Source organism: Macrobrachium nipponense, chromosome 9, assembly GCF_015104395.2.
Source record: "Macrobrachium nipponense isolate FS-2020 chromosome 9, ASM1510439v2, whole genome shotgun sequence".
Lineage (NCBI taxonomy): Eukaryota > Metazoa > Arthropoda > Malacostraca > Decapoda > Palaemonidae > Macrobrachium > Macrobrachium nipponense.
Window position 1 is genome coordinate 76,572,993 of NC_061110.1, and position 26,760 is coordinate 76,599,752.

At 44.9% G+C, this 26,760-nt stretch overlaps 1 long non-coding RNA gene across 1 annotated transcript in view; it reads left to right on the plus strand.

Annotated features, from left to right (window-relative positions):
* Positions 1-26,760, plus strand: part of LOC135217969 (uncharacterized) — a 47,831-nt gene that overhangs the window by 15,222 nt on the left and 5,849 nt on the right. The window contains exon 2 of the long non-coding RNA XR_010315250.1: positions 2,523-2,621. This is a non-coding gene — a long non-coding RNA (uncharacterized LOC135217969). The remainder of the gene's footprint in view (positions 1-2,522; positions 2,622-26,760) is intronic.

The window sequence follows — 26,760 nt, forward strand, 5'->3', positions numbered from 1 at the left end:
AAGCTGAAAATCGCTGCAACCTGAAACATCATGTAAATATAATGGGAAAAAAAATAGCACTTACATAAATGTCAGTTTGGGTAATGGCACCGTAACGGGGTTTACGGTGCCATAAATCCACTATGGCGCAGAAAAATCGGGTTAACAACGCCATGAGGCAAGTGCCGTAAGTCCGGAATGACGTAACCCGTACCTGACATAACCCAGGGACTGCCTGTGTTTATTTAATTATAATTACAGTATATATATATACTATATATATATATATATATTATATATATATATATATATATATATATATATGTAATTTACAACCTGCATTAATTCATATTCACAGTTGTGATTCAGGGGAGAGTACACTGTGCATACTTCACAGAACCAACTTTACAGACCCAGGTCAAAGCATTTGAACCATGACATAGAAGCAGTTTGTACAGCTTCCAAGTGCAGTTATTACTGTTAACATGTCACAGTCATACTCACCTATAATTCAACATACTACTTATTTACATTGTAGATTTTTAAGTTAGGCTAGCCTGTAAAAATAACTTAGAATTTCATAACTAACCAAGACTTGAGCTGTATGTCATAGGCTATGGAGAGGGACAGATAGAAAAAATCTGTTTTCTTGAAATTATGCCAAGTTAGGCTACCTTTGCTAAGCTTTGGTTAGGCTATGGTAGGCTACCCTTGGTTATTTGATGATCAACCCTGGTAGACTAGCTAGTCGGTAAAGTTCACTTGCAGACCAGCTTGTTGGTTAAGTTTACTTTTAAAGCTATAATATAGTATTAATTTGAAGTATCCTTCAGGGTAAAAATGATAATGGTAAAATTGAAGAATAATGTTCTGGTAGATCAAATTCATCTGAGTCCTCTGCATACAATGAGGTTTAAGAACTAATTGATAATATGGTAAATAACAGTATAACACTTCATTAACACTTAAAACTGCAGCAGGCCTAGGGCTAGTCTGCATGATACAAAACTGCAGCAGGCCTAGGGCTAGTCCTCATAATGCAAAACTGCAGCAGGCCTAGGGCTAGTCCTCATGATACAAAACTGCAGCAGGCCTAGGGGTAGTCCTCTTGATACAGAACTGCAACAGGGCTAGGGCTAGTCCTCGTGATACAAAACTGCAGCAGGCCTAGGGCTAGTTCTCACAATACCATGTACATTGTTAGACTTAACCATGGGTATATGGACTGACAGTAACCCTACATGCTAAGTTGACTGTGATCTAACATGTTTACTTGAGATGTTTCAACACAGTTATAAAGATTTTCATGAATGAAAAAATGTGTCTTATCTTGTGAAATGTGATCCCCTGTTCTTTTATGACTGTTTCTGTATGGAACACAGTTGGTGGCCCAGCACTGGGTGCCAGAGGTGGCTTTGTTGCTGCTGATCTGTGCAGTCACTGCTGTAACTAGTTAATTTTGTTCTTTAATTGTATGCAATGTTACATTTAAAGATACAACATTTGTATTATATTCATGAACTGTTATTATATAAAGTTTAAAGAGAGAGAGTGTGTGAGTGAGAAAAATTTTGTTGGTTGTATTAACATGATATTTGCAGTACAGACACCACCTTACTTATGTAAATTCAACTTACAAACGGGATTGCAAATTAAAATTGTGTTCAGAGCGCTCCCCTTTGTCAGCTGTAAGTTCAGATTCTGTCTTGCGCCCCTATTTTATACATAAAGTACTGTATGTACAGTTTATTGTGTTTTAGGATAAAAACACATACAGTATACTCAAGTGTTGATTTTATATTATACTGTACTTCAATAGGCATAAAGCGTACAGTAACCAACTTACAAGCAATTCAACATACAAACGACCGTCTGGAACATAACTTGTTTGTGTGTAGGGTGGTGTCTGTATTTCTTATTCATTAAAAAAAAAAAAATTAAGAATGCCATCTGTCGTATTGTTACAGTTCATACGTCTGTGGCTTTATGATGTTTCCCATTTTTCAGAGCCTACTACATTATGAATCGTAAACAATAGTGGCCCACACCTTTTTTTCTTTGTGTGTTATTGCTGTAAATTCTGAATTTTCATATGAATCTGCTGTTTTCATCATCAGGACTCATTAAATTTTAAGTAATTTTTGCTACTAGTTTCTTCATCATTCATCTTGATTGTGGACAGGTAATGAGATAGCAAAAATATGAATGTACCCAGCTGGTGCTCAAAGCATTAAACACATGAAACCCTAGCATAGAAGAAGAAAGCAAATGGGAGAAGGATAGAAAATGGAAATTCATCAAAGAGTAAATCTGGTTAATAGAAATATGTAAGTAGGGGTATTTTAGGGTAATGAGTGAGTTTTCTCATGGTTGTAAAAAGTGTATGGTCATAATTCATGTGTATAGTTCTTGGGATAGTAAAGGATGCATGTCTCATGCTTTGAACCCCAGTACCCCTGGTAATGGTTATCAGGTTATATTTTAAGGACATTGTTTAGGCCACAGAGGTAAAAAATTCTTAAAGTAACTTTCCTTTATTTCAGGCAAAAGAAGCCTCCATTTGTGTTATGGTTGCTTTGTCTATTGAAGTCTGTGGGACTTACTGATAGCTGAGCAAGAAGTGAGAATTGCATAAAAATATGGTAAGCATTTTTCACTGCATTCCTGATTTAAACACCTCAAATAGTTGAGTTATTTTGGCATTTTAGCTAATTGATTGTGAAGGGCAAGCCACAAGTCATTGGTAAGAGATTTGTATATTCATGTTGGATGACTTAATCTTTTTTTCAGGGCATTTTTGATCTTTCTGATGTGTATGAAGTCTCAGTATCTGACCTCTTGAGGGAAAAGAGTACTTGCCTCAAAAATGACCTTGTTCCATGTTTACTTTGTGTCTATAACCTAATATTATTTTAACTATAAGATCATATGGTATAGTGAATTTTCTGTTTATATTTCTGCAAATATTTTTAGCACCTAGTCTTCAGTTCCACCATGGCTCACAAGTAAAGCTTGTACAGAAAATTTTAACCTATGCTTTTATATACTATGTAACCTACCTAGTAATTACTTAGCTAATAGTTTCAGTTACTTAGCTAATAGTTTCTTCTTGACAGCAGTTTGAATTTTGAAACTAGCAGTAGTGGTTATTTTAGTATTTTGTTTTTAGGTAGGTGACAAGGCCCCACCCACTTAAAGGGCATGAGAGAGGAACAACTCGGCCAAGAGCTCTATTTGATTGCGCCGCCTATTAGGTCCACATCTGATGTTGACTAAGCTGCTGGTTTTCTTGGATTTTAAGTTTCTTTGCCTAGGTGAAGTATTATTGAGTAGATTTTTGGTATTATTACTACTATAGTGATTATTATTAGTTAATCTTTTTTGTGACGCTTATTACAGATTGCGACTAATTAGCTAGGATTAGTTATATCTGACTGTAGCTCTTCTAGTTTCCAATATTGTAGCAAAGGCTGCAACACCTGGATGGCTAAATTGTCTTAGGATTCCCACACCCTGTGCATGAGTTGTAGAGGGCAGAATTGTAGTGTTAATCAGACTTGTGACGAATGTGGAGATTGGACTGAGCAGAAGTGGAAAACTTTAGCCTCCTGTTTGGCAAAATTAGAGAGAGACCGGAAGAGGAAGGCAGCTGCTGAAGCCGGCAGTAAGCTAGCATATAGTCAGGCCCAAACTTTTATTGTTAGTAGTAAAAATATTGCTGTCTTCCCCTTTACCTAATCCTGGTACTCCTATATCAGTTCATTCTCCAAAAACACATACTCCGTCTTCTTGCCCCTACACTTCCAAACCCAATTACTCCCCCAGTATGGAAATTAAATTTGACAAGAAATTAAATGTTGTAGTTAATAAGGGCCTCAATTAGGGGCATCCATGTGTGTACATGTACTTACAGATAAAATTGGAAGTGAAAGTGTAAGTGCAAGTGCAGTGAGATTGGAGGAAGTGATTGTTCATCCAACTGATTTCCCTAGGCAAACTTCACTGCCATACTCCTCTATAATACCTGGGAAGAGGCACACCGGAGCTCCAAGTGAGGTCACTGGGGTCTACCCACGTGTAGTTGCCCCCCTCAGATCGACCTGTTGTATCCTAGGAAGAGGCAGGAGACAGCTGTTGGAAAGGCATCTCAGAAGTGAGCCAACTTTCCTCTAGTTCAGGAGACTTGTCTCCTTACAAGAGGCAGCAATGGCTTTTCCTGACAAACTACCCCCTGAAGAGAAGGTCTTCTTTTAGGTATCAGTCTCCTCTCCTGACCAGCAAAAGGTGGAGGGAGCCTTCATCAAGCCCTCAACCTTTATGCAGTGAGTGGGACAGTCCCGAATGATTCCCTACTCCAGAACAACAGAGTAGGATGGCTGAGCATTCTTGTTTGTTGCCAAAATGTTCTTTGGGCTTCAAGCACCCTATGGCTGACGAGCGTTCTCAGTCGCACTCAAAGCGCTCTAATTTAGTCGAGCACCCTGTCGTGTTCGAACACTCCTTGTCTGCCTGTTGCTATTATAGCGAGGAGTGCCCTGAATCACCCGAACATCCAGAGGCGCCCATAAGCCCTGAAGCACCCAAGCACCTTGGGATGGCTGGTGCACAGTAATGACTTGAGTGCCCTGAAGCAATAAAGCGCCCAGATACTGCTGAGCTCCCTGAAGTTGGCATAAACCCTTCGTTAGCTTAGTGGCAGTGCCAACTGACAATATTCTGCCTCTTCTTCAGAGACCTCCTGCTCCTTCAGCGCCGTCTGCAGATCCGTCTTTATCGCCTGTCTCTTTGAATGAAAAGGATTTGGATCAGGCCAAGACCCCTACACCTTATAATTCTTTGTGTAGGTTCTTAATTGATAATTTGCTCCGACACGGGATACAAACCTTTCGGTCCTTTTACAATAGGAAGGTTACTAGCGGCAGCTGGATAGGTCGTAAGCTTTCGAACAAGGGGTTTGGTAGTTAACTGCTTGTCCGACAGTGCGCGCACCGCGCAACTGGGAGGTGAAGAATCACTTTTGTTTTCGGCCTGCTGGTGGATAGACGTGTTTATCTTCGCTCTCTGCCCGCTTTTTCGTCGTTTGCTTTTCGTATAGTTGTGTTTCTTTTTCTGTTTACAGTGGTCCCCCCGTATTCGCGGGGGATGCGTACCAGACCCCCCCGTGAATAGTTAGAATCCGCGAATGTTTGGAACCCCTATAAAAATGCTAAAAACAGCCTATTTTGTTAGTTACAACTCAAGTAAAACCCACTAAAAATTTTCCTACATGGTTTTTTTAATAGTTTTATCACAAAAAGTGCATTTGTTCATGAAACTTACCTGTCAGATATATATATAGCTGTATTCTCCGAAGTCCGACAGAATTTCAAAACTCCCGGCACACGCAGTGGGCGGCCAGGTGGTTAGTACCCATTCCCGCCGCTGGGAGGCGGATATCAGGAATCATTCCCATTTTCTATTCAGATTTTTCTCTGTCGCGGTAGTGAAAACACCTGTTTCCATTACCTCCGCCTAGGATTTTGAAACTTCATTAGCCGCTTAAGTATCCTACTTATTTTTTGAATGATTGACTTGGATTTGTGGCTAGGCATACGCTATCATAAATTAATTTAAATTTTTTCATTGCATATGATGTCTGAATATATTAGCCTAGTTTCAGACTTTGTTGTCTGCAACGGGTAAGGGGAGGCTACCGAAACCTTCGGTAGACACTCGCTTAGTATACATGACGTTTACATGTTTTCTTTGTTGAAAGATCAATGTAATTAGTGTAATGTTGACTGATTCCGAAAGAAGACGTATGATTCGTATGTACGCAAATTAGAGCGTGATAGAATCAGGAGGTCTTCCTCCACAGTAACAGAAGTTAGGATAATGAACCTACTAACCTCCAGTAGACTTTATTTTGCCTAACCCTGTGGTATGGCTTACGGGCCTAGAGGAAGTGTCTGTGAGAGGTAATGCCCTTTCTATTATGGTGGATTACATCAAGTAAGCTTGAAAAAGTGCTCGCTCTCCAATCAGTGTTGTGAGTGTAGTGATGTTGATTTTGCCCCTAGTGTTGTGGAGGGGGCGTCAGATCGGTCCTATAACGCCTCTAGGTCTAAACCTCTGTCGGACTCCCAGGACCTGGGAGGGGGCAAGTTGAAAACCGAAGGAGGGTTACGGGAACCGCCCACCGATCTGGCGTCCCTTCGGCAGGATAAGGCTGCCAAAGATCGTGCACGTGCACGAATCATGAAAGATTGCTTCTCGTCCTCCGAGGCGTCCTCCCCGCAAGGTTGGAGCTCTCGAAAGGACTCGCGCCCTGTAAAAAAGAAGCTTTAGAGAAGAGGATGCTTCACGTCCTCTCTCTCGTCAGGAGGGAGCGTCAGAGTACTGATCTGGCGTCCCTTCGGCTTGACTTAATATCGATAAGCGTGACAAAGACGCAGTGTCGCACAGGCGGCTGTCGTCTTGGTCAAGAGATTAAAAATGTCCTTAAGGCAGGACCCTCACGAGGACGCCTTTCGAGACATTCAACGCTCTATCGAGAGGAAGGAACGTCTTTACTCTTGTAGCAAGGATTGTTTTCTTGCTTTCCAAGACGCTCCCCTCCCTCCTCCCCTCATGGCGCTATGTATACGTTATGTGACGTTCGCTTTACTACGAAACGGGATATTGTTCAAGCTCATAAGCTTGACATCCGGCAAGCTGATCCTTTTAAATGCCCTTCTGCAGTGTCGATGAGCGTGACAAAGACGCAAGATGTCGCACAGCCGGCCGTCGTTTTTGTCAAGAGTGGCGAACGTCCTTAAGACTCGTCCTGATGACGATCACCGTACTTATGCTTAGGACGCTCTCGTTTCATGAGCGGCCCTCCCCTCGCCAGGAAGCCTCTCAAGTTACTCCACAATGACGCTTCCCTTGATGTTCGTCGCTCTTCTATTCGGACGCTCTTCAAGACGCTCAAAGAATGCAGTCCAGGACGTTCGGCAAGCACCTCGCGAGGATGCCTTTCGGAACGCTCGGCGTCTTTTTGAGCGCGTTTCTGGATATGTTCATTTGCATTACTAAGACGCAAGATGTTGCACAGGCGGCCACCGTCTTTGTTAGAAGGTAACGAAGGTCTTTAAGGCCGTCTTGGAGACGATAGCCTTACGTCTTCCTATAGTGCTCTCACACTTCAGGAGCAGCGTGCGGCCCTCCAGGACGCTTTTCGGGTGGCCTTTCAGAGGACGCTCGACGTCATAAACATTGATAAGCTTTTTGGAAGACGCTCGATGTCTTACACATCTGGACGCTCGCCAGGACGCTCGCCAGGACGCTAGCGAGGACGCTCGCCAGGACGCTAGCGAGGACGCTCGCCAGGACGCTAGCGAGGACGCTCGCCAGAACGCTAGCGAGGACGCTTTTGAAGACGCTCGGCATCCTACACGTCATGACGCTCGGTAGAGCACTTGCCAGGACGTTCTTCAGAACGATAGGCGTCTTACGCATCGAGACGTTCGGCAGGATTCCTGCAAGAACGCTCTTCAAGAGGGCGTCGTCGAAGAAGAGGAAGGAGTTTGGTCTCGTCAAGATGTCTACTTCGCTTTCTACGAAGGGAGCGTTCAATAGAATCCATGACTTGATGAAGTCCAGGAAAACTGTAAGCAGATTTCGGTGTCATAAAACGCCTCGTCTGCTTTCGGGATTGCGCTGCCGAAGGGGAACATTAAGGTCCTTCCTGTCGTAAGCCCAGTCTCTAATCAGGAATCCTGCCCCTTCCTCGATTTCTGCGGGAATCGGGAAGGCTATATGCTCGAATTCCTGGATTACTTTCCGTCATGCAATTGGGTTAGTTCTCATTGACAAAGTTCTTAATAACATTTTATCGCATAAGCGGATAAGTAACAAAATTTCGAAAGAGCTCTCATTCATTAGTCAGAGCTCATCCAGGAAAAGACTTATAGACTACGTCCATGAAGTCTTATGTCCAATATCATAAGAAGCTTGAATTTTCCTTTTCGATCTTCGGTTCTCACTTGAGGATTACCATTTGAATAATATTATTCCTTCTCTTGGCAAAGAGAACGAAGACAGTCGATTTCCGTTCTCTCTCTCTTCCTCGTCGAGGAAAGAATGTAGTAGAGAATTAGATGTTCAAGTGACTGCAATACTTATGTATTTTATCTTTGCGTCATATTACTAATGTAAAGTTCAAGTCATATACGCATATCGTAGTTACCTCTACAGATGGCAGCCGAAAGGACTGTTATTTTAAGTGTATTTATCGGTCTTCTGCAAACTTCCAGGAGTTTCCGGTGTAAGGACAATCCAATGCTTGAAGGTATTGTCACAACAACACCAACTCAGCTTCTGCATCTAGCGAATTATGTTTCGCTTAAATATGCCTGCTTGAGAATTTCCTTATGATCGATAATAGTAACAAACCTATTCCTTCGGTAAGAAGAAGAGGTTAAGCTGGTAACTCAGGCAGAATAGTGCGAAACGAGAGGTTGCTGTCATTGTGGATGACGCAGTATATTTAATCGGTACTCCCGGCAACTTTCCAGGAGTTTCCGATTTAACATTTGGTTAATTGAGCGTAATGTTACGACAACACAAAATCAGCTTCTGTATTTAGCGAATTCTGTTCGCTTAAATATGCCAACTTGAGGAAGTTTCTGTTCAAATAATGGAAAATCTATTCCTTAGTTGAAATAGAAATAGCTGGCAACTCGGCATAAGACTGCGAGAAGGTGAACATAAGCTGCTGCCTGTAACTGTCACAGTGTCACACACTGTCACCAACTCAGTTTTAGGTAGCTCGTGGTAATGCTCTGTCGGTTACGTCTCTCTCTCCCGCGGGATTGATTTACGAACCGTATCTCTGCCCTACAATCATGACTTTCGCCTCGGGTTGAGGGGATTTCTGGTAATCATGAATAAACGACTTCCTTTTGCTAAGAAATTTTCAACAGAGAATATCTCTTAGACATGTTCGGCGCTGCTTACCGCACTGTAACAGAATTCTGTACAGAGGTCTACCGCAGCATAGCACTATAATAATGCTCTCCTGATTATGCAAAGTGCAGCCTTATTAGGGAAGGAAGCATGCTTAGTGAGGGAATGGATGAGTCTGCTGGGGACCATTTCCTCACTGGAGAAGCTTGTTTCCCTGAATAGACTGCAATTCAGACCTCTACAGTTTTTTCCTACAGGAGAACTGAAATAACATCAAAGATCTAAGAGATAATTCTAAACGTCTCTCAATGGGTTAAGGATCACCTCAGGTGATACTGAGAGGGAGCCAGGCATCCGGACAGAGGTCCTGGCACATAATCTAATAGAATTGGAAGCAATTTGGTTGGCTCTCCAGTTCCTCGAAGAGTGAGTTTTTAGTCGAGTGGTCCAAATCATCTCAGATAATTCCGCAGCTCTCTCATATCCCAAGAAGAGAGAGAGGGTTATCGGCATAGGCACGGAATGTAACGATCCTTAAGAGGTTCGTTACACGATTGCACGTCCGTGCGGATCTTCTCGATCGACGGCAGCAACTATTGACGTTTAAGTAATCCTCGCTTAGAAGTATGTCGAGAGTTGTGGAGACTTTGGGGACGTCCTTTCGTAGATTTCTTTGCAATATTGAAGACGAAGAAGCTTCCTCTACGTTGCGCCCTTATTCTCGATCCGAGAGCGGTAGCAAAATAAGTAACGCCATCCTATAGTATGGAATGGGGATAGTTGGTTAGCCCTTTTCCCCTATTCAAAAGCTTAGGAAATATAATAAGATAATCGCTGGCGTCAGAGGGAGTGAGAAAGACGCTGATCGCCCCATGTTGGCCTTCGAGAGGCTGGATTCACAGAGGTCACGTCCTTCAGAGAGCACTTTCCAAGGACCCTTCCCGAGAGAATCGGTCTACTCTAACAGCCTCACTTCGAGAGGTACCTAAAATCTCTCCGCTCTGAGTCTGAATGCGTTCAGACTGTCAAGAAGCGAGAGGATCTTCAAGATTAATTGCAAGTCTCATTGCCAAAGCAAAGCAGTGTTGCATATTTTGCAGTGTACCAATCGGAGTGGGCCGTTTCTGGACATAGGGCAGGAAGAATGACTGTTACTCCACCTCTGACATCTGTGAATTACTTTACCGCCTTCCCATTCCGTCTGAAGTATGGGATAAGCTAGCAGTCCCAACTATTGTAGAATACGGAAATATGTTGACGGCCTCTAGGCTCAGAGATTCGGATCTGTCAAACAACAAAGCCCTTCACGATCTTTGAGGTCTGTGGAAATCTTGAAATTGTCTAGATCGAAGCTTCCGGCATGGAACTTAGACGTAGTCTGAAGTTCCTGATGTCAAAGCATTTCGAACCTCTCCTTTCTGTAAACTTAATACACGTAACCAGAAAGGCTAATTTTCTAACCACTCTAGCTACGGCAAAGAGGGTTAGTGAGGTTTTAGCCATCATCAGAGGGTTTTGGCTTTAGAGGACATAATTCAGGTGTCCTCTAAGCCTTCCGTTCTTGCTAAGAACGAAAACCCGTCTAACCCTTGGCCCAGAGACCTGGAGATCAAGGGGATGGCACAAATTTTTGGGCAAGAGCCACAGAGAGTCCTGTACCCTGTCGGGACTCTCAAGTTTTATCTTGATAAAACTAAAGAAAGTCGAGGTCATTCGGACAATCTGCAGTGTTCCGTAAAAAGACCAGACTTGCCCATGTCGAAGAACGCCCTGGCGTTATTTTTAAGGAGTCTTTCTAAGAGGCTCATTCGTCATGTTTGAACAAAGATTTGAAACCTTTTAAAGTAAATGCTCACGAGGTGAGGGCGCGGCCTCGGAAGCATTTCAACAGAGCATGACACTCAGTAATATCCTGAGTGCCACGTTTGAGCGAAGCAACTCTGTGTTCGCTTCACACTCCCGACGGGATGTGAAGACGACATATGAGATCTGCGAGTCGCTAGGACCATACATATCCGTAGAAATATATTGGAGGCAGGAAGCAGCACGAATCCTATCCTATAGAAAAGGGATAGGTGTGCTTTTAACTTTGAAGGGTTGGTCGCTTGAGGCGCTTTCCCTTTCTTTAGCCTAGAAGTTATGGGACTAACTTCGATAGGTTAGGTCAGGTGGTGGTTTTAGCTTCGTTGCCCTCACAGTATGGTCAATATGGTCTAGTCACATTGTGGTCACGCTCCCGTTGACAGATCATCTAGAGCGCACCAACTACACAGGTCACTACCTTGTTGGCAACTCTAGTAAAGCAAAAGCAGACTTCGGTGACAGTAATCAAGAAGTCAGCAATGCTAACAGGTAAGGAATCAAGATGTCAATCATCTGCACTTGAGGTGTTTCCTAATCCTTCTATTCTGTCCCTTCCCACCTCCAATGGTGGGATTCAGCTATATATATATCTGACAGGTAAGTTTCATGAACAAAATGTTATTGTATGATACAATAAAGTTTGTTCATACTTACTGGCATGAATTACTGCAGATATGATAATTAAAGTACCCACCCACCTCCCCTCAGGGGACAGTGGTATGAAAAATCTGAATAGAAAATGGGAATGATTCCTGATATCCGCCTCCCAGCGGTGGGAATGGGTACTAACCACCTGGCTGCCCACTGCGTGTGCCGGGAGTTTTGAAATTCTGTCGGACTTCGGAGAATACAGCTATATATATATCTGCCAGGTAAGTATGAACAAACTTTATTGTATCATAACAATAACATTTTTATGATGAAATTCATCAAAAAAACCAGCAATTTGTGGATATTTATCATAGAAAAATACCGCGAATGCGTGAATTTTCCGCGAATAATGCAGGGAAACGTTCCCGAGAGAAATCCGCGAATGTGTGAGTCTGCGAATCTGGAGAACGCGAATACGGGGGGTCCACTGTACATTGTGTGACTGAAAATTGTAAGTACAATTATTCACTATTCTTTATTATTCAATTACATTGAAGTGATTTGTTTTGGATCATGAGTTCTGTACGCCCTCCGGTACCGACGGTTGCAGGGACTGAAGGGCGTAAGTGCGGGAAATTCAGAAGTTTCCCAGAATTGATCCTTATATTTTGTGTGCTCGGTGCTGAGGGCGAGAGCGCGCTCGCGCCGAGCCGTGTATTTTGGGTGAAATGTGTAAGTGAAAATTGTAAGTAAGTACTCTTTTCATTTATATTTTTGCCCTGTGCGCTCGGTGCCGAGGGCGCGAATGCACTCGGCACGAGCCCTTTATTTTGTATGAAAGTGAAATCGTAAGTGCAGTATTCTTTCATTTTCATATATTATTTTGATTGCATCATATTTATTGGATCAAGGTTTCTGCTCTTACCCGGGAATTGATCCTTCCCCTTTTAATTTGTGTGAAAGTGAAATCGCAAGTGCAGTATTCTTTTTCGTTTTCGTATACGTACAGTGGTCCCCCCGTATTCGCGGGGGATGCGTACCAGACCCCCCCGTGAATAGTTAGAACCCGCGAATGTTTGGAACCCCTATAAAAATGCTAAAAACAGCCTATTTTACACATGCAACTTACCTGGCAGATATATACTTAGCTAATGTCTCTGACATCCGACAGAATTCAAAACTCGCGGCACACGCTACAGGTAGGTCAGGTGATCACCCCCTACCGCCGCTGGGTGGCGGTAATAGGAATCATTCCCGTTTTCTGACAGATTTTCTCTGTCACCGGTGCTAACAACAACTTTTCTGGGCTCAGCTCGTGTCGGCCTATGAAAGGATCCTTAATATCATTCTTTCTAGTAAAATAAATTAAAAATCAAAAATTACCAGAGAAAAACAAAATTAAGAAAATGTCAGTAAAACTGACTCGCTCACTCTTAAAAAGAAGTGTCGGTATGGTAATAGGGGCGAGTGGGAACACTACCACGAGACATTCACCAATTAGAACTTCCAATCAGAATCCCCACAAGAGAGAGCTGATACCAACGGGCGATACGGCCGCTACTACTACTACTAGAGGACGCCACGGACAGCAGCGCCCCTAGCGGTCATCCTTAATAATTAGCGCCAGCGTTCAGACGCATTCTCTTTGTGCTTGTGCTATTTATGAGGAATTTTATCACCATTCATCATGGAACGTTCTGCCATCGCAACGGCTAAGTTAAGTGCCTCATAAGTAATGTTTTACTGTATTTTTGTCTTCCGGGAACCAGTATTTTCCTTCTAATAGGTCATATACGGTTTCCCGGTTGTCTCGTGCGGCGCCATGCTGCCTCGTTAAGAATTCCCGGTCTCCATACTGGACTTCTTATACTTATGGGCTTACTATATTACGTTCATCGTTTTTTTTACATCGAGTTTTAGCTAGGTTAGCCCCTTTACCATTTCTCTTAGTTTGGTATTTAGGGCTATTCTTTGTTCCAGCCCAGCATCCCTGGCTCTTGCTCTTCATCGGCTATCGCTGGCTACCGAGTAGGCTTCTGTTCTCGGAACAGTTTTGCCTCCTCCTGGGCTTCTTTTCTTCTACTAAAGTGTCTTTCCCATCTTTACGATGTAAATTTTATTCTATTTAGGGTGTTAGGCTAGCCTAGGTGCTGTTCCCATGTATTGGTACAGCCTGGTTCACGTGGCCCTCCCACGGTTGTGTTGCTCGCGGCTTAGGCCACTTGCGGTCACGTGTTCCATCGCACCTTCCCCTTCCCTTCCCTCCCATACCAGGTATAGGGAGGTGCTGGGGGACCCCTTGGTTGTCATGACAACCTCAGTTGCCTTCCTCCCTCTCTCTCTGAGGTGGCCAGGGGTGGGCCTCCCAGCGGGGGGTATAGGGCGACCACTCATAGGGTACCGAGTCTCCGAGCGGGTAGTTGTTGAGACGGGGAGGAGTAGGCCAACCCCCCCCCTCTCTCTCTCCCGCCGTGTTACGCTGAGACCCTCCCCCCCCCCCACCCCCCCCCCTTCCCCAGTTGCTCAGCCACCTTCCCTTTCTATAACGAACGGAGCCTTCCGTCGCAGCCGGGGCACCTTTGGTTTTAGATTACTGGCTCCGCCAGCGGGCGGGGTGGTCACTACTAGTGGTCGGTTGCTTCTTGCCTACTATATCCTTACATCTCTCCCCCCGCTACCGGAAGGGAGCTTGCTTCTTACCCGGGCACTCTTCTAGTAGACGGGTGGAGAAAGGTTTGATATTATTGTTATTTTTAAAAGGATATACCCTAATTTTACGATGATTTGTTTAATTTTATTATTCATATGTTTACCATCCCCGCCATTATTCGTCGTGGTTTTTCCTTTTACCACCACACCTGGTTGGATTCTATCTCTTGTCTCCGCCGCCAGCGGAGCAATAGCCTAGGACAACCACCATCTTGTTACCACACGTATTATGGCGGGGCTCTGGTTTAATCTAACTTTCTCGCTCCGGCACCAGCGGAGCAACTGTTAGGCTGTAAGTGTCTCCTGATACTCATGTATCTTTCCACTTACAGGCTACCAACTGTCAGGTCCTGGGATGCAACGCGACGTTGTACGACCCCTGCGGCCACGATGAGTGCAGGTCTCACGCTCCATGTGCCACGCCATACAACGATATGATCGTCTGGCACCCGGAAGCCTGCGCCATCTGCTACGACCTAGTCAGTCAGCTGGTGGAGGGGGTAAGTCGATTATAGGCTTCTTTATCATTTACTAACAACTCTTAGACATAAGTTTGGTTAACCCCGTTCCGCCATTAGAAGCTCATCTTCACCTCCTTTCAGGCTACTGGTGTGAGGGAGGTCGCCCTTGCTACCCTGAAAGCGTGGGTGGGCGGCTTCGGAAGAACGCCGCCAAAGGCCAGCCTTACATCCTTGACAAGAAGCTGGCCGTCCAGATCTTCCCCGCGGGCAAGTCAACAGGTATGTTGACCCCTTGTCCGCAAGCCCCTCTCATAGCCTCCATCCAGCAAGAAATGCAGCAAATCTTTCGGGGTCGTAGCCACACAGGAGTCGGTCCCGGACGTCGCTACCCTGGACCTCAACATCGAGACTATGGCGGTAGGGGCAGAGGATTTGTTGGTTGAGGTAGGTGTGTCGGGCGCCCAAGGTCTTTCCTTGGGCGCTCCTGGATCTTCTCCTGTCCCTTCTTCAAGCGCTTCTTTCCAAGGCTTTTGTGGGATCTGAGATCCCTACCCGCTCTCCCGCTCTCTCTGTACCCCCCAAAGGTGAAGGGACAGAGAGAACCGAAGACCCTAATTAAGACGACTTCTAAGAAGTCATCTTCGTCTTCTTCGGCTAAGAAGTCTTCGACTTCTTACGCTGACGCGGTGAAGGCCAAGCCGAGCTCTTCTCACTCGAAGAGCTCTAGAAGCAAGGCCTCTAAGGAGAAGGCTCGCGCTCCCGCCGAGCCAATGCCTTCTCCGGCCTCCACCGCATCCACTCCGGTAACGCCGGTGGGAGGAGCGGGACCCAGCACCTTTGATCCCACTGCTTTCTCAGCAGTGGTGATGCAACAGGTGGGCGAGATGGTCGGCTCTCAAGTCTCCGCCCTGGGGACGAAATTTGAGCAGGATGTTCGCACAACTGTCGAGCACTCTGTCTCAATCGGGCCAGTCCATCCAAGATCTCTCTAACAGAGTTAGAGAGAATGAGGACCGAGTAGCTGGGCTCTCTCAGGTCCCCCTTCCAGTCTCCCCAGTGCCAAGTGCTGGTATTTTCCAGCTCCCGCCATACGACTCTCTGCCAGCTTTCTTTCCTATGGAGAACCCATGTGGAGAGTAGCCGCTTACGCTCCATTTAAGGATGGTATGATCTCTATCCCGGAGTGTGGAACTCGAAGGATTGAGGACTTCGAGTTTTATCCTCCGGGTTTGACGCAGCCTTTCATCGGCTATGCTAGGCTGACCGTAGCGGCTCTTATAGGGAAGACAAAGATCTCTAGGGAGGATGTTCTCTACAGTAGGGATCATTGCCCAACGGGAATGGGTTCACTGCCTTGAGGACTGGGAGTGCACAAACACCAAGCTCCAGGCCTATAAGAGTCCTTTCGCTATTTTTGCGACGGAAGAGGAGGCTTCTCTTCCGTTCGCTACCACAAAATAGTAGAGAGGACTCTTCAGGCAGTCCTCAAGGATGAGCCCCATGCACAGCTAAGGGAGGCGGAGTCTACTTCTCCGCTCTTCCCAGCTTTTGGAGAATTGTGGGAGAACTTGCCAGCCACGTTCACGCTTGCAAGCTCAAACCGGACTGCGCCATGGACCAGTTCGGCGAGAAGCTTCCAAGGCTGCCTGATTCCTTGATTCAGGCGGAGTTCGACGCGCGCAACTAGGTTTGGCAGGTCCTCAATTCACTGATCCTAACGGAGATGGCTGCTCTCTCGTATGGTATCGGAACCTCTGTTTAAGATCTTGGCCAAATCCCAGCTTCAGACGGTTCAGACGGATGCTTTCGACTTCTTCCAAGCTAGGAGGAAGGTTGCCGAAAGCACGTTCTGCAGGAGTGCACTATTAGGCACGAGCCTAATAGACTCCTGGCTTATAGCATGTGGGGAGCGGATCTCTTCCCAGAGTCCGCTGTAAATGAAGTACACCACGAGGCTGCTAGGCTCAACCAGAGCCTTAGAGCTAGGTGGGGTATTTCATCCAAGAGGAAGCAAGAATCCGTCCCCACTGCTGGTAAGAAACCAAAGAAGTCTGGTAAAAGGTTCCAGCCTTACCAGAAACACCAGCAACAGCAGCAATTTGTTCAGGGCCGTCCCCGGTTACCCAACAGGGACAACCTGCTAGTTCTAAACAGAACCAGCCCATCCTCCTGCTGTCTCCTCAATCACAACCTTCGACCTCCTACGCACTCTCGCCGGACCTTCAACCCTACGTATGAAGGTCAGGGCTACCCTCCCTTTAACAAGCAATCGAGAGGTAGGGCGAGAGGCTACTTTCGCCAGCGTGGCGCAGGAACGGCGACAAGGAGCAGGCAGTTCAGAGGAGGGCGTGGTGGTCAACCCGCCCATCAACACGTAGCTCCCCAGGTAGGAGGGAGGCTGTTCCTCTTCCGTCACAGGTGGGGGTTCAGCAATTGGGCACAGAGATAGTGTCCAAAGGATTGGGTTGGAGTTGGATCAAAGATCATTCCGCCAAATACCAGCAAAGGAATTGACAGATTACGTGGAGGAACTCTCCTCAGAAAGGAGCTATTGCGAGAGTCAAGCATCTAAAATTTCAAGGTCGCTTATTCAGCGTGCCAAAGAAAGGCTCAACAAAAAAGAAGGGTAATCTTAGACTTGTCAAAGCTAAACTCTTTCATTTTCGTTGCGACAAAGTTCAATAAGATGCTTACCCTCTCGCAAGTAAGGACCGTACGTTCCGCGTGGAGCCGTCACATGCTCCATCGATCTTACAGACGCATACTCATATCTATATAGCCAGACACTTCCGCCCTTTCCTAGGATTCAGGCTAGGAAATCAGACATTCTCATTCAAAGTGATGCCCTTCGGTCTGAATGTAGCCCCCAGGGTATTCACGAAAATAGCAAGAAGTGGTTGTGCAGCAATTGAGGACTCAGGGAATCATGGTAGCAGCATACCTCGATGATTGGTTGATCTGGGCACCAACTGTCGAGGAATGTCTCAAAGCCACCAAAAAAGGTAGTTTACTTTCTGGAACATCTGGGGTTCCAGATAAACAAAACGAAATCCAGACTTACCCGGAGTCTCGTTTTCAGTGGCTGGGAATCCATGGATTTGTCTTCCCACAATCTGTCAATTCCAGTGGCCAAACGGAAGGAAATAGCAAAATCTGTCAGGCAATTTCTCAATGCAAACAAACATCAAGGAGAAAAACCAGGAAAGAATCCTAGGGTCCCTTCAGTTTGCTTCGGTAACAGATATCCTCCTGAAAGCAAGGCTAAAAGATATAAATCGAGTTTGGGCGTTCGAGAGCAAACACCAAATCTCGAGACAAGTTGTCAGTAATTCCACAGATCCTTCGCAATCAACTCCGTCCATGGTCAAAAGTAAAGAACTTAGCCAAGCGGGTACCCCTTCAATATCCCCTTCCAGTGTTAACCATTCACACGGATGCCTCCCTGTCCGGGTGGGGGGGATATTCTCAGTTCAAACAAGTTCAGGGGACTTGGTCAGTTCAATTTCGCCAGCTCCACATAAACGTTCTGGAAGCAATGGCAGTATTTCTTACCTTGAAGAGACTGCTTCCCCGAAAAAGTCTCATCTAAGGCTAGTTTTGGACAGTGCAGTGGTAGTTCATTGCATCAACAGAGGAGGGTCCAAATCCAAGCATGTGAACCAGTCATGATAGCCATCTTTGCCCTAGCAAACAAACACCAAATGGCATCTGTCCGCCACTCACCTGGCGGGGGTAAGAATGTGATAGCAGACGCTTTGTCCCGGTCAGTTCCTCTGGAATCAGAATGGTCCCTAGACGACGGGTCATTCCAGTGGATATGCCGGAGAGTCCCAGGTCTCCAAGTAGATCTCTTCGCCTCACAAGCGAACCACAAGCTCCCTTGCTATGTGGCCCCCAACCTGGACCCTCTGGCTTATGCCACGGACGCCCTGTCGTTAGATTGGGATCAGTGGAGTTTAAAAAATTTATGTTTTTCCTCCAGTGAATCTTCTCTTGAAAGTCTTAAGCAAGCTGAGGACTTTCAAGGAATAGTATCTCTGATTGCACCGGACTGGCCCAAGAGCAACTGTATCCTCTTCTTCTGGAATTGGGTCTCCGACCTCAACGGATTCCCAATCCCAAGCTGTCACAATCAGTACAAATGAGGACTGTGTTCGCTTCCTCAGGAATTCTTCAGACCCTAACTTTATGGACTTCATGAAGTTTGCGGCTAATAAAGATGCTAATATTGATCCACAAAATATTCTCTTCCTAGAATCAGATAAGAGAGAGTCAACTATTAGACAATATGACTCAGCTGTTAAAAAATTAGCATCCTTCCTGAAAGAATCAAACACTACAACCATGACAGTTAATCTAGCTATATCCTTTTTCAGATCCTTGTTTGAAAATTAAAAAGGTTTTAGCAGCTAGCACTATTACTACTCATAAATCGGCTTTAAAGAGAAGATCTTTCAGTTAGGTTTTCAGATAGATCTGACTGAATCTTATTTCACGTCTATTCCCTAAAGCCTGTGCTAGACTTAGACCTTCTCAAAGGCCTACTGCAGTTTCATGGTTCTTAAATTGATGTCCTCAAACTAGCTTCAGATACTGACAACTCGTCTTGTACATTCATAATGCTTCTTAGAAAGACATTATTCTTATTAAGCCTAGCTTCAGGAGCTAGAATTCAGAAACGTCGGCTCTATCCAGAGATGCGGGTCATGTGGAATTCCTCCCCTCAGGAGAAGTTCTGCTTGCTCCGGATCGTAGTTTTTTGGCTAAAAATGAGGATCCTCTTGCAAGGTGGGCCCCCACTTGGAAAGTCATCCCACTTCCCCAAGACCCTTCTCTCTGCCCAGTATCAACTTTAAGAGCCTTTCTATCTCGTACATCTCAAGATCCTCAGGTTCTCTCTTCATGAGAGAAAAAGGTGGTACTTTGTCAGTAAAAGGTATTAGACAACAAATCCTTTACTTCATTAAACAAGCCAATCCTCCTGATTCATTCCCAAAAGCACATGACATCAGGGGAGTAGCCACCTCAATTAATTACTTTCAACATATGAACTTCTTTGAGGATCTTAAAAAGTATACTGGATGGAAATCTCCGACAGTCTTTAAACGTCATTATCTAAAGTCCTTGGAATCTTTAAAATTTTCAGCAGTAGCAGCGGGAAACATTGTTTCTCCTGATACTGTATGTAGATCGTAGTACAGATCCAGGTCTCCTTTCTACCTACCTCATCCAACATGCCTCACCCTATCGCCATGCTACTCGGATATCCTAGCCTTAGCCCGCTGAAATCATGACTAGTGGATTGTCCCTTATTTTTTTGCTAGGGACATCCACACTTTGTACTGATAATGTACTTCAGTGTACCTACCCTTATTTTTATGCTAGGGTAGGATACAATGTGTTTGTATATTTTGTAAATAATTTATCTAAGTAAATCTATTTTGTTAAAAATTACACTGCATTATTATAATTTACTATTTTACTGTAATTTTTTAAGTACTTTACATTACTAACTTTCTTTTATGTTACTGTTTAGAATAAGTTAGGCTTAAGTACTTAGTTTATATGCTGTAATTGATTTACTTATATTATATCCCTCATTTTACAACTGCTTTTCATTTGTCCTTTTTTCCCTTTTTTTATCTTGTCTGTTTCTCTGGTACTCTTTCATAGGCCGACACGAGCTGAGCCCAGAAAAAGGGATTTTGACGAAGGAAAAATCTTATTTACTGGGTGATTGGCTCGTGTCGCCCTATGAAACCCACCCTGTTTATTTGTTTGCCCCCCCCCCCATGCAGGACAAGATGTTTTTAGATTAAGGATGTCCGCTAGGGGCGCTGCTGTCCGTGGCGTCCTCTAGTAGTAGTAGTAGGCGGCCGCATCGCCACGTTGGTATCAGCTCTCTCTTGTGGGGATTCTGATTGGAAGTTCTAATTGGTGAATGTCTCGTGGTAGTGTTCCCACTCGCCCCTATTACCATACCGACACTTCTTTTTTAAGAGTGAGCGAGTCAGTTTTTTACTGACATTTTCTTAAAATTTGTTTTTTCTCTGGTAATTTTAAGATTAATTTTACCTAGAAAGAATGATATTAAGGATCCTTTCATAGGGCGACACGAGCCAATCACCCAGAAATAGATTTTTCCTTCGTCAAAATCCCTTTGTTGGTAGCTCCTGCATAGAATTTCTTGCTTGCTTCGCCGAGGATTATTTGGGAAGTATTTGATCTTTGGTTGTTGGCATACGCTGTTTTTTGGATTTGGTTTGGTAATATGTCTGATTTAACACCTGGAACTCTGTTTAGAGTATGTATAAATGAAGGATGCAAGGTGAGGTTGCCTAAGGCTACTTTGGAACCCTCACACTGTTTGTGTAAAAATGTAGGGGATGGGATTGTTCAGTTAAGGATACATGTGATGCATGCGAGAGTTTAATGAAGTGCAATGGAAAAGATCTAAGCTCGATACGTGAAAAAATTAGAGAAAGATTAGACATTAGGAAAGCTTCGGCTAGAAGTTCAAGTAGATCCTGTTCTGCGGAACAGGATAGTATCTCTAACCCTGCAGTAGCTTCGCCATCTTCCTTTTTGGTTTCAGCTCCTTCCCCCCGCAGCGAACTCGTAGATGCCCCGTTCCTGCCGAGAGAGCGCTGTGGAAGTGTCAATTTGCAATTTGCAACAGCAATTGCGTGATATAGACCAAGGTAAAAGAGTGAAGTGTGTATGTGACGTGTTGGCAGTGTCCCCAGGCAGTGGGACGGGGGCGTCTGACCTACTCCGCATCGCTCCTAGGCCTAGATCTCTTTCAGACTCCCATGCCCAAGGGAGGAGGAATGTCGAAAGCCGCAAGGGGGATGTAGAGTATCCCCAACGGTCAGGCGTCCCTTCAGCAGATCCTGTAGGCTCGTCCCAGGCTGCTTTGGAGAGCTATAGGAAAAGCCTCCTAAGGAAAGTGTTTTTCCGATTAGATTCGTCCTCACTAAGCGTGAATGGAGCTCCTCTTCCAAATCGCGCCCTCTCAAGAGAGCCTGGAAACCGTCAGGAGAAGGCGCTCTTGACTCCAGCCCGGAGCCTTTTCTGGAGTATTTTCCTGCACCTAAGAAAGTTATGAAGTCTCCTGAATCTTCACCAGAAGGGATTCATTCATCTACTAAGAGATTCCTGTTGGACCTTCAAGCGAATCTCTCATCATTAGTAGGCTCTCTTTCGACTGGTAGGCGCAAGGAGCCTTCTCGCAGGAAGGACTCCTCTCTTCCAGTAAAGAGCTTTCTTTTAGGAGGCCTTCCCTCCTAGTAGGAAGGAGGAGTATAGTAGACGCTTTTCACCAGTAAGAGCCTCTTCTCCCCCGAGAGTAGACGACTCGTTGTGGCGGGATCACAAAAACAAGTAACCTCCCCACATAAACTTAACCTGTCTGGCTATCAAACCCACCCTCAATCACACTTTCCACTTAACACTAAAAAACACAGCAGGACAATTGCCCCAATACCTACATACAGAACAAAAACACAAACAGGTACTCACCGCTGGCTTCTGATACCTAGGACTAGGCTGTGCTGTCGTCCACTGGATATAGGCTATAGGCTAGCCAACACACAACCACCGCCGACAACCAAACACAAATCAACCACCCAGGACCCACAACCCCACAAAAACTAAATAACCCAACGACTAAATGCAGATGAACACCAACCGCCTGAAAAAACACGACAACCACACGACTTACAGCAGTACAACAACCCGCCAAAACCAACCCTGCCCCAACCACCACTAACAGACACCGAAAATGCACCACCAACCTTCTTAACCTCACCACAACCAGACAGACACACGCACAACAACTTCACAACCCCAAAATCTATCAAATAACACACAAACAACGAAACACCAAAGGAAAACTGCTGCCAAAACCAACATGACTGACCAGACACCTCACTGTTTACAACTCTGGTAACAGACTTCCATTGACTACCTACAGAGTGCCAACAACAGACATGCTTCCGACCGCCATCTAACCACTCCCATTCATTCTCCACCAATCTCTCTCTCTCTCTCACACAACCTTTGTAGATGTTGTCAAATATAAACTAAAATTACTCCTCCATATTACCTACCCCCATCATTTGACAACATCTCCTTACACTCACAACATCCACACTAAATTGCCTTTCGCAACACCCAAGGATGCTCATGCAGGAATGCAGGTCCCCTGGATCTTGTTTGAGGACCATCATACACTCTTTCAGTTACATTGCCATTCACTTCTTCCAAACCACTTTCTTTCAAACTCCCATTATCTCCCTCACTACCATCCTCCCAAATTCCATTCACTACTTCACTACACCGATGTCTTCCAACTCTGGTTCCAACTACACCGATGTCTTCCAACTACACCGATGTCTTCCAACTCTGGTTCCAACATCTCCCCTATTTCGGCCACCAAACCACTCAGTTCATCCATACTTCTGTCAAACTCCTGCAAAGACTTATCCATCCTATCAACCACCTCCTCACTATTCAGTTTCCTTCTCACTGAAGTCTTTACTTGTCCCTGTCAACTCAAACCCACATACACCACAAGTATCATTCATTCCCCCAAAGTCATCCGTAGCACACGCTTTATCAACCGTTTTGCACCCTACCACCAACCCCTTTACCATGCCGTTCACGCTTTCCCTTCCACTTCCTCTCTCCACACTCTTCTGTTTTCTTCCATACTCAACCAACACCAACTGTCGATCTCCCAGACCAATTTGTTCACCAACAGTCGGCTCATACTTATTCACCCTCAACCACTCACTCATCGCATTCTCCCGAACATAGTGTGGTACTTCCCTCCACTTACGGAGCTGGTTATGGTGTGCCCTAACCTCATCCAGTCCCCCACCTACTCGCAATTTCCCCAAAACATAACTCAATCCACTCGGTCCCACTTCCAAAATCTCAAAAGGCCCTTCAAATTTCTCCCTTACTTTATTCACATTCATTTCTTCCCATCTCAACCACCTCTTTCAACACCTTATCCCCAATCTTAAAACTCTCAAACCTTTCACTCGCTTTCTTCCACAAATCCCGATCACCTTCTGACAGACCCAACCGCGGTCTGACAATCCTTTTTCAAAAATTCCAACACATATTTTTACAAGGAGACCAATACCTATAACTCCCTTCTGCAGTGTGGTTGTTAAGATACCCAAACTGCACGCCCTATATACATAACATCCCCAAATCCTTTGTCCGCTCTTTTAACTCATCATTTGCCAAAATCTCAAGTCCATCGTCCTAACAGTCCTTTCAGCCAACCCCATTCGCACTGGGCATATACGGAGTAGAATACACATGCACAATACCCCATTCCTTCAACATTTCTTCAAATTCCCATCCCACAAACTCAGGTCCATTATCACTCAACATTTTTGCCGGCTTACACACACACATTGGCAACATCACTTAGACCCACCATTCGTGCCAAACAGTTTTCACCGCCTCTTATCTTTGATGGGAAAACACCAATAAAGCCAAAATTTACTCCATGTGATACCACCATCACAATCATCCCCACGTGTCCTCGTCGCAGTCCTGGGCAAAGAAACACAATCAATCACAAGCATTTCAAACGGCTTCTTTCATCTGCAATCGCAACACAGGTGGACTTGCATGCACACTCTGATACTTCCCCTCTGACAGTCTTCACACGTGACAGCATCCACACAAATCTTACTCAACCCAGGAGCATACAATCTCTCTCTCATGCATTCCCACAACAACTTATTTTTTCCCATATGCCCAAACCGATCATGCACCAACAAACACATACTCACAGCTGACTCAACAGAAAACACTGGCACATACACTTCCTTGTCATACACCCTTCCTGATGCAAAAAGTACACTATGTTTTTGCACACCACAAAACGTTTTAGCAACCCTCTTATATACATCCAACTAACATGGCCAGTCTTCCACACGCACTCCTCCCAAAGCACATTGTCGCAACACACTTATCTCCAGGCACTTATTTTGCATTTCCTCAATCTCTTCCTCACTCAACAGATCATTTCTCACTCCTAGCAATATCAATCATACCCACAAAGTTTGCTACAAACAAATTACCATCTTGAATCCTAGCTACTTGCCTGCCCCCTTTCTAAGAATTCCATTTCCTACATCTACGTCTATATCGTGGATCCTCAAAAAATCTATCCCTATAAAAACAAGATGGCATGTCATTTTCTCCTATAACTATAAAGTTATGCATTACCTCAAGATCTCCCAACCAACCTAACCTTTAACCGTACCTCTTCCCATACTAAAACACTTCCTTGTCCTAACCCATGTATTCTCACACTTGTAGACTGCCTTTTCACTTCCCAATCACATCTCTCAAGTTCACTCACCACGACCCACTCACCAAGGAAACTTGTGCCCCTGTGTCAACCAAACTACAATACTCACTATCATTTACTTGGACAAACGTCACCATTTTCCCTCGAGTCCCATGCATACACACATTCACTACCACGTCCACCTGGTTATCCACATCACCATCCTCCTCATCAAATTCATCCCCAGTTAACTCCCCATTTCCACAATTCCTGACTCAGATCCCCTCACAGTCCCTTTTTGTAACCAACCAATTACAACCACGTTCCCCGCACTGAATCATCAAAACCCCACGTTCATTACAGTACTCACCCTTCCTTCGATATTCAACCGGTCTGTCCCATCAAAAATACAACAACACTTTTATTCCAAACAACTCAGCTACTGCTGACAACAATTCATGCAACACTTCTCCCTTGCCCACCTTGTTCCTCCGCACATGCCACTTCCTTCTGCACATCACTCATCAACTTCACTCGCAACTCATTCACACTACCGGGTACTCTTCAACCAGACCCTTACCTTCCAAGTTTTTCAACGCCAAAAACAACATTCACACATTCTGTCATTCCCCCTCTAAAACCTCTCTTTTACAACCAACCCCTCAGGTACCATATTCGGATCCCAGTCACTTTTCACAACAACCACTGTCCTTACCATGCATCCTAGACATCGTATCAGCAATCACATTTTTACTCCCAGGCACATATTCAAAATCAAACTCACTCAAATCCTCAATTGTCCTCGCAATCCTAGCATTCACACTTTCCTTCTTGATCATATAAACTAACGGCCGATGATCTGTCCTTATGACAAATTTTACCCCATACAAAAACACTTTCAACGCTTTCACACAAAACCTTATTGCCGTAAACTCCTTCTCAACCACCGAAAACTTAAGCTCTGCTTTATTAAAAGCTTTACTCACATACGCAATCACTCTCAATTGTCCCTCCCCATTCACCTCTTGCATCTGCACCAAGCATCCTCCCATACTAAACTTACTAGCATCAGCATACAACTCAAGCTTACTGGCATCCTCACTGTAGTCCGGAAAAGCCAAGGTGACGTCCCTAGCAGCCTCCTCTTTCAATCTCTCAAATGCTCCCACCATTCGCTCATCCCACCTCAGCTTAGTACAATTTTTCTTCCCGGTCCATTCAGTCAACGGCACCCTATACCCGAACAATCCCTAACGAACTTCCTCCCGAACTCAATCAAACCCAAAAAAACCTTTAACTCCCGCACGGTCCGGGGACGTGGAAACTCCTTTACTTTTTCCACAAACTTTTCACTCTTCCTTACACCACTCGCACTCACCTTATGACCAAGAAATTCCACTTCCCCAGCCAACCACGTACACTTCTCCAGCTTCACTTTCACTCCAACCTCTTCCACCGTTTCTAACACCTTCTCAAGCAGTTCCACATTCTCCTCACAGTTTCACTTGCAATCAAAACATCATCTATAAACACAGTCACCTTCCTTCTATCAAAACCAGCCAAAACTACACTCATCGCCCTCTGGAAGGCAGCAGGCGCATTAGCCAATCCAAAACTTAACCTCTTGAATTGATAGTGGCAGCTACCACTCGAAAAAAAAAGCCGTAACATGCCTGCTCCCTTCCTCAAGAGGCAGGCCTCTGGTAATAGCCCCTTACCAAATCCAATTTTGTGAACACTCTCATCCCATGCATCTTATACACACAATCAGACACAACATTCATCGGGAATCGCTCCTTCACAGTCACTTCATTTCACCTCCTCCCTGTAATCCACACACATCCTCAAACTCCCATCTGTTCTTGCGTATGGGACTATGGGACTATTCCAAGCACTCTCACTCCTCTC